This window comes from Hyposmocoma kahamanoa, unplaced genomic scaffold, assembly GCF_003589595.1.
Source record: "Hyposmocoma kahamanoa isolate Upper Pololo Valley unplaced genomic scaffold, ASM358959v1 87, whole genome shotgun sequence".
In the NCBI taxonomy this organism is placed as follows: Eukaryota; Metazoa; Arthropoda; class Insecta; order Lepidoptera; family Cosmopterigidae; genus Hyposmocoma; species Hyposmocoma kahamanoa.
In genome coordinates this window covers 7479377-7487316 of record NW_020654422.1, presented here as the reverse complement: position 1 = coordinate 7487316, position 7940 = coordinate 7479377, and positions in this window count along the sequence as shown.

The window sequence follows — 7940 nt, the reverse complement described above, 5'->3', positions numbered from 1 at the left end:
GCGTAGAATAAGCACTTCGAGTAGCCTATACATTCCCTATTTTACCTTGAGGGGTAATAATTGATCAAAAACGCTGAAACATTATTTTTTATAAAAGGATTAAATATGAACATCTGAATTATCAGACACCTTGACTGCGGAGTGATTGGTTCCCCATACAAACTTTCATTCCCTATTTCATCCCCTATAAGATATATTTTTGTGACAAAAAGTATGTTCTCCTAGGTCCCATCTATGTTGTATAGTTATACATGACTGTACGAACAATGGCAATGTCGGATGGCAAAAAATGACCACTTGAGGAAAGCGATCAGTTAAAGAAAATGACAAGTTAGGAAAAATGGCGACTTAAATATTTTCACATAATTGACGAGTTTCAAAATTGACCAGTTGACGAAAATGGCGAGTAGTCCCCTAATTCGCAGTGCCACTCACGGCTTTAAATCGCAAAGGTCTGAGGTGCACTGCCTCCGCGCCCATCCCCTTGCCCTTCAAGAACTCGCCCTAATGTAGTAATTTCGGTAAGGGGAAGCGGGGCAGTTTGACACAGGGGGCACATTCATGCACCTGCTTTATGTCCATACTTTCAAACATAATATTAGTTGTGATAATACTAAAACGTGCCTTTGTACGTATGAGTAATGGACATGCGATGATGCAGCTCACCAGTTAGCTGTTTTCGTTCGACAGGTCACAAAGTGTTTTCACAGCCGTTAACTAAAAAAATAAGCGATACAAATACGAGTGCCACTACAGTTTTGTTCACTTTACAGGGTTTTATGTCTTAATACAGTGTAAACTAGTGTTTTCAATAACTAGAATTGGATGTGACTGAGAGGATATATAATGATTTAAAAAAAAAATTCTTTTCTAAACTGGCCGGTGGGGTAGGTACTTTTATACACTAGTGAGTGGGGCAGTTTGGTACGTATCAAAGTGCTAGGAATTAGTTATTTTGTACGAAAAATATAAAACTGTTTCAACAAGTCATTGTAAAGAGGTGAACTAGTGACATTTTGCGCTATAGTCAGCTCTTCCTCCTGTATTTTTACTTCCAAGACTACATTTCAAAGAACACTTTTCAAATGGTGCCCTAGAAAGAAGTCTTGATAGATCAAGTGCGGAGCACATATAGCGTCATACTTTATGAACAGTTGATCACCTAGTGCGGATAATACGTGGCAACCAGGAATGGCACACTACGTTGATTCACACATTCTAAGTGCCCCAAGCGATGTATCAAAGTAATCCACACCCCCACAGGTGGGGCAGAAGTGGACAATTCCCATTTTTTGTTAAAATCAAAATTTTTCAATTATTCAATGCTATTTATGAAAGGAAATATGAAATTAGTAATGTTTATTAGTTATATCATCAATTAGGTAGAAAAAATATTTATTATAATTTCATTTAGTAGCCCAAAATTAGAGTTCAAAAAAAGTGTACGAACTGCCCCGCTTCCTACTACATGCTTATTAGTCATTATGTAACACAGCAAGTAACATCTAACTGACTCCGTGGTCAAAGAGAGAAATATTTGTATGACCTACATTTATTCCTCTCGTGAGTTTGGATAAAATTTGTGGTTGTCTACCTATGTGTGTATCCATGGCACCCGCGATACAGGGTTTCCCTAGTGCGGGGCTATGAGTGTGTGTGTTGTTATGCTGTTGTTACCTGACTAGTATATATAGTAATCTGTGGTTGTTACTAACGTGAATAAAATAGTCACGCTTAAGTTTGCTGCAAAATCTATCCGGGCTTTATCACGTTAATTAAGTGATACATGTGACCACATCGCAGTGTCGCTAGATGATTGGAATGCTCGTGTATCTATCTATTTTAGGTATAATTCGCGTAATAACCGTGTCAAAGGTGTAGTAAATAATAAAATGGATCATTATGATAGTGATGAGTTTTGTACAAATAATTGAATCTTATTAATTATGACTACCCTTACCATTTCTATACTTTGTCCAATATTCTTTTTAAGGTTGCCTATGACAAATTGTTTAAAGCTTGAAAACACGAAAATATGTAATGTAATTTATCTTTTAAAGATAAGAAAGACATAATGAGGAAATCTGCCATTTGGTGAACATTTCGAGAACTTGATGACGTGTGAAATTACAAAACGCGCATTGGTCCACATATTTTAATACTCAGCCTGTTTTAGGCACGGGTTACGTTGTGATGGGCCACGGTTTTAACAAGACGTTTTTAGAGTGCGTTCTCACGGCCTGTGATGTCAAACGCGCCGATTTGTACGGGCGACCTCGTGAAACGGACGAGTCCGGACGGCCTCGGGCCGACCCGCGCGTCTGCACGTATTTAAGTATGTGCCGAGAAACTGGAGAACTAGACAGTAGCTCTGAACAGGTCGCCACGGGCGAGCACGGGCGCGCTCGGGCGGCCGTCTACCCACGGCGCGCGGCCCGGGCCTCGAAACTGGTCACGGGCCGTGGGAAACCGCCCTTAGATAGAGTGAGGGACACCAGTTCGACCCTGTAAACGTATATTAAAGGTCAAGACGAAGATGATTGTTGTTTTCCCGTTATCGCGATATAACCAATAAAGAAATTAACAAACAAAATAACAGCTGCATTATTAATTTAATTATTCTGTTATTATCGCTTCTCGACTTCTATTACCTCTAGTAATATAGAGTTTATTTTTTGGTTTAATTTCGCTTTTGCTTAGGGATAATTGTCTCTATGAATTTCTCGCATTGACGGATGTCAATGCGAGAAATTGATTCAAGTGTAACGGATTAAAGCGCCAATATCATAATTGTTGTACCTATACAAAGTTATTAAAGTGCATCTACAATCAATTTTCGGCATGCTAATAAATCTTACTTATCATTTACAAATTCAAATTGTTTAAGAAATTTATTAGGGTACTTTAATATTTAAAGAGCACGATACGATTTTCTAGTTGACCTTCACAAAATGGAATGTCCCAATGTAAGTAATAACGTGATAGAGTTGTGTCAAACATAATGACATTATTTTCATACTGATAATAATTTCCTTCTTCAACATACATATAGGTGTTTCTTTACGTTTAACAAAACAACGATTCAAACAATCAACATAGATCCTTTATATTCGTAACAGATAATCTAATATAAATAATTGGGGTCCTTACTTACTAAAGCACAATTATACTAAATTTAAATATTTCGATGACTAAATAATTATCACTAATTACAGGTATGTAAAAAGGATTCTCATGACTCATGAATTGTTAAACATTTTGATGACCTTTAACGTACATTTATAGATTTTTTAATGATTCTGTCTTCGTAGTAATGACATAACCATATCATTAAACAAATATATAAGTACATATAAGTTTTTCTTTGGTTCCCAGTTTTGTTGAAAGTATTTGAGCCACATAAGGAAAAGTGTTGAGTTATTGCCTTCTCGAGCTTTAATCTTTTTTTTACTAAAGAAGAAATAAAATGTGAACCACATAAGCGGTGGCGAAACACAGACACTCAAACCGCGCGACACGGTGTCCACATGCCACGATGCGGCAACGTCTACCTATATGTCGTATAATATGTAAGTTTATAAATTATAACCAAAAACAAGAACATTTTAAAACGTATTAAACATTTCAATTATTATTACAAAATAATAATTGAAATGTTTATTAATACGTTTTAAAGTAGTTTTACAAAAACTACATACCCTGTTTATGTTACAGACGCTTTTACTTTTTTTTACTACGTTATATTTATACAATTTAAGTGTATATTTATTAATATGTCATGAACAGCATAATACAGTTTAGGCCAATTTTTTTAAGAGGCGTAAATTCGGGCAGATAAACAACTGGAATAGTCTAAGGGTGGCGAACAATTGTGTAATAGTAAATATAAATAAAAACCTAATAACAAAATCAAAATATCGGGTATGTCAATCTCTTGCATTTTTCCTACGTAAAAACGTTAAAGATAGATTGACTGAATTCAAATAAGTTTTGTTAAATTAAATCTCATCTGCTCGAATCCACGCCATTGTATATCTGTAACAGTACTACGACTACAATTTCTATAACAATATTTGAGGTGGATATACACATAAGTAGATCGCAATGTCAATCAATTTGAAGGTACGTTAAAAATAGATAATATTGTATGCAGTATCTTAAAACACTACCATTATCTTAAAATAAAAGCTTATTAACATTGTCTTACAATAAATTTTTAATAACAATCACAAATTGTAATAAAATTCTCAAACGCCACGTGTTGGACTCTTTTCTTACTGCTGTCTATCTGTCTGGTAAAATTTTACAAAATCTAGGCACAGTAATTAAATCAAAACATTTAAAAAGTTCGTCTTTTTTTCAATGGAATACAAATACAAATATACTTAAGAATAATTTTAACTACTAAGACTATTATGCGCTTTATTTTATTATAATTATATTAAGACACTAAAGCAAGCAACACAAAAAATTTGGCCGCATTAATATTATTTAACACATAAGGAATTATTTACAATGTATAGATATTGACTAGATGTTAAAGGTAAAGGCATACCTATATGGAATTCTTATATTTTCGCGATTGTGCGAGTGAAATTATTTTTCAGGTGTAAATAGCGTATATTTGTTTATTTTTCAAACGAACAAACGTTTCGGGTCCTTTACAGGTCCAATGATCCCAGTCAGCTGTGATCATGAGATAAGGATACTGAAACGTTGATTTGTTTGGAAAACAAATGTACGCGATTTGGAACAGAAAATAATTGTTTAGTTTTCTATACATAGGTATATTACATGTAATCACGCCCACATCACGCCTGACTCTGAATGTGGTATAGTTATACTACGGACTCCTGCTTGCTACGTAATGAATTAATGATAAACAGGTACTCCATAAATCCATACAATTGGTAAGTCCAGGTAACACAATATCGTCTGCTTAAAGGTAAAATCACATAAGGGACATTTCCACAATAAATCTCCTAATTATGTACCAGTTGCAAGAAAATCACCATATTTCTGCAGATAAAACTCTTATTAAGTTTATAGCTTTTTTGTTATTGAGCGTCACGTGTAGAAAGATAGTGATTTTCTTACCGTAGCTATATAAATTAAAGACTTTTTGTGGAAAATATAAATAAAATCTCTACATAACGTTTTTCTACTCGTGTATTTTACTACAATATGTTAGAATATTTCCGCTCATTTTTAAATATTTAATAATTATGTTACTCTTACACTTTTTTATAATAATAAGCGATGGAACGAACAAGTCGCGCGCTTGGTAAAGTAAGCGCTACGCCTATCTATAACAGTTGCAGTGCCACTCAGAGTTCTAAATTGCAAAGATCTGAGGGGCACTGCCACTGCGCCCGATACCCTGAGACGTAAGTTAAGAAATAGTCCTATGTGCCTGTAATTATACCAGCATCCTTACCCTTCAAAATCGGAACGCCATAATGCTCATGTTACTGCTTGATGGCAGAAATAGGTAAGGTGGCAGTATTTCCCTGGTCGAACTCTTTTACAATGAGCTCTACTGCTACTAAGATTAAATTAATACACTAATGTTTAACTCGTATACAGATTAGAGTATAATCTTTTATTCTAATTTATCAAAGCCACTTTATTACAAATTTAAAGTACAACGTCAAAAGACAATAACATGAAAATTTTAGGAAGATAAAGTTTTTTTTAATAAAAATTAAGAGCGGATTTCACTTCCATCTCGTCTGATGGAATCCGAAAGATTTTGGCTCATGTCTAGTTTGTACATTACATAATTAACCATAAAATTAATTATGCTATGTACACTATCATTACAAAATATCGCTTCCATTCCGTTCCGTGGCAATATAAATTGAGCCTTAGCAGGTCGACGAAATTCGTCTATGTATCTGTCATAGCCTAGTATTGAGTTTTTCGGCTTTCAACGCCGCCGTGGTTAAATATCGTGAAATTCAATGAAAAATCAATACATGCTAATTGAATATTTTTAAAATTTTTATTAAATTTATTATCTTGTTTGTAAGTATATATTTCTTTTGTGGCTGTTTGTGTAAGAAAGAAAATCTTTCTTACACAAACAGAAAAAGATCTTTATGTGTAACGCGTTATTAAGAGGCTTCCGCAATATTCGCATATTACATTATTTGAGGAGAGAAAATTACTATTGTTTGTTTAAGTTTTTGCCCGAAAATGTCGTCGTCATTTTGTAGTGACGAGTGAAGCATGTTTTTTATCTTATTTTTTTTTTCATATCGTTGCAAGTGTGATGAACACACATTGTATGTCATTTGAGTGGTTGTGTTGCAAATATCGGATTATTACGAGTCTAACGTCACGTCATTCGTAATTGTATTCGTACTCGCGCCGCCGCCGCCGCTGTGATAATACAATATATGCCATAATAATCTAATCTTAAAGTGCATTATGTTTTAGATTGTTCAAGAAGCTGTGTTTTTTAATTTCGGAAGCAGGTAACAGAAAGATAAGAGAAAGAAAGTTTAATTGATTTTTTTCATGTTCTACTGAAGCTACAAATTACGTATATAATTTTATATAAAAGTACAAGTATCCGGTACCCAATACTACAATTGAAATGAGCAAATAAGTAAGTAACTTATAATTAGCTAGTCACAGGCTTACAGTTATATTTGAGCCTCACCAAGTTCCGCAATTTTAACTTTGAAGGTTCCGTACCGAAAAGGTTATAAAGGAATAAAAAGGAACTTTTGTTTTCGATGTCGGTCGGTATATCACAAGGCTTTCAATACAGCCACAGTTGCTATTTGGTTGTTAGCAATTTTTTTTTAGAAAATGAGGTCTCAAACTGAGAGTGACGTTAGGTCGAGTGGTATCATATTTTTCTAAATATTGTCGCATAGTTTTAATTGTATTAAAACAAACACACATACTTTTGCAAAAAAGACCCTTAGTTTATATTTATCTATTATATTTCCTGTGAAATAGGAACGAATATGAAACCATTTGTAAATAAATTATCGATATTATTATACTTTTATCATGATAAAAGAACTAAAATAGAACTCATTGTGCGCCGCATTAGGTACGGATTTCTCGTACAATTTGTAGTCGTTGTCCTATAATAGTCCCGCGAGCCCGTATTCCCGCGATCATGGGTGCGGCTACGGAGCCTGCCTGCGATAACGCGACGCGATTATCATTTAGGACACCTGTTCCGACATCAATATGTTGGATCGTGCGTTCGTAAGAACTAAGTTCGCGCGAATAGATTTGAAACAGTATAGTAGCGCGGTTACATCGCGCGAACGCCTATTCGAGATCCGTATGTTAGATCGCAGGTTCGCACGAATAAAACTCGCGCGAACTTGCGATAGTCGCGTAATTGCGTTCAATTAGGACGACGCCTTTATCGTCTTTTGGTCAATATGAATTATTTCAGGGTCAAAAATAACTTATCAACTTTGACATAAAGTTATAAAGAATTTATTACTATTAGTTTAATATAGGGCTATCGTCAGTAGGTGCTAAATTACTTAATATTTGATGTTTGTGGATGAAATGGCAATTCAATACCCGAAAAGTATATTGTGGCATGCTGTTAAAATCAACATTCTCTTAACAGGAGTGGACAATGGGTGTCTTCTTTCCTAAAATGGAAATAAACATCCGACACAGACTTCGTAGAAACAAACTTAACAGGTACAATTTACCGATAAGGGGCAAAAAAATACAAAAACGCGCACTTAATTAGCTCTATTTAGAAAATTGAGAACCTTTGTTGATGTTTGTATAAAAGCGAACTTTTTTATTGGAATAAATTGTGTGTAGCCGTAGCTATTTCAAAGATATACATATATTTAATTCAGATTACAGCAATGCTTTTAGTTTCAAAACCAGACCTAGATTACATTTTTACGAGCTACATTTAACGTAACCTCGTTGTTGTTTTTATA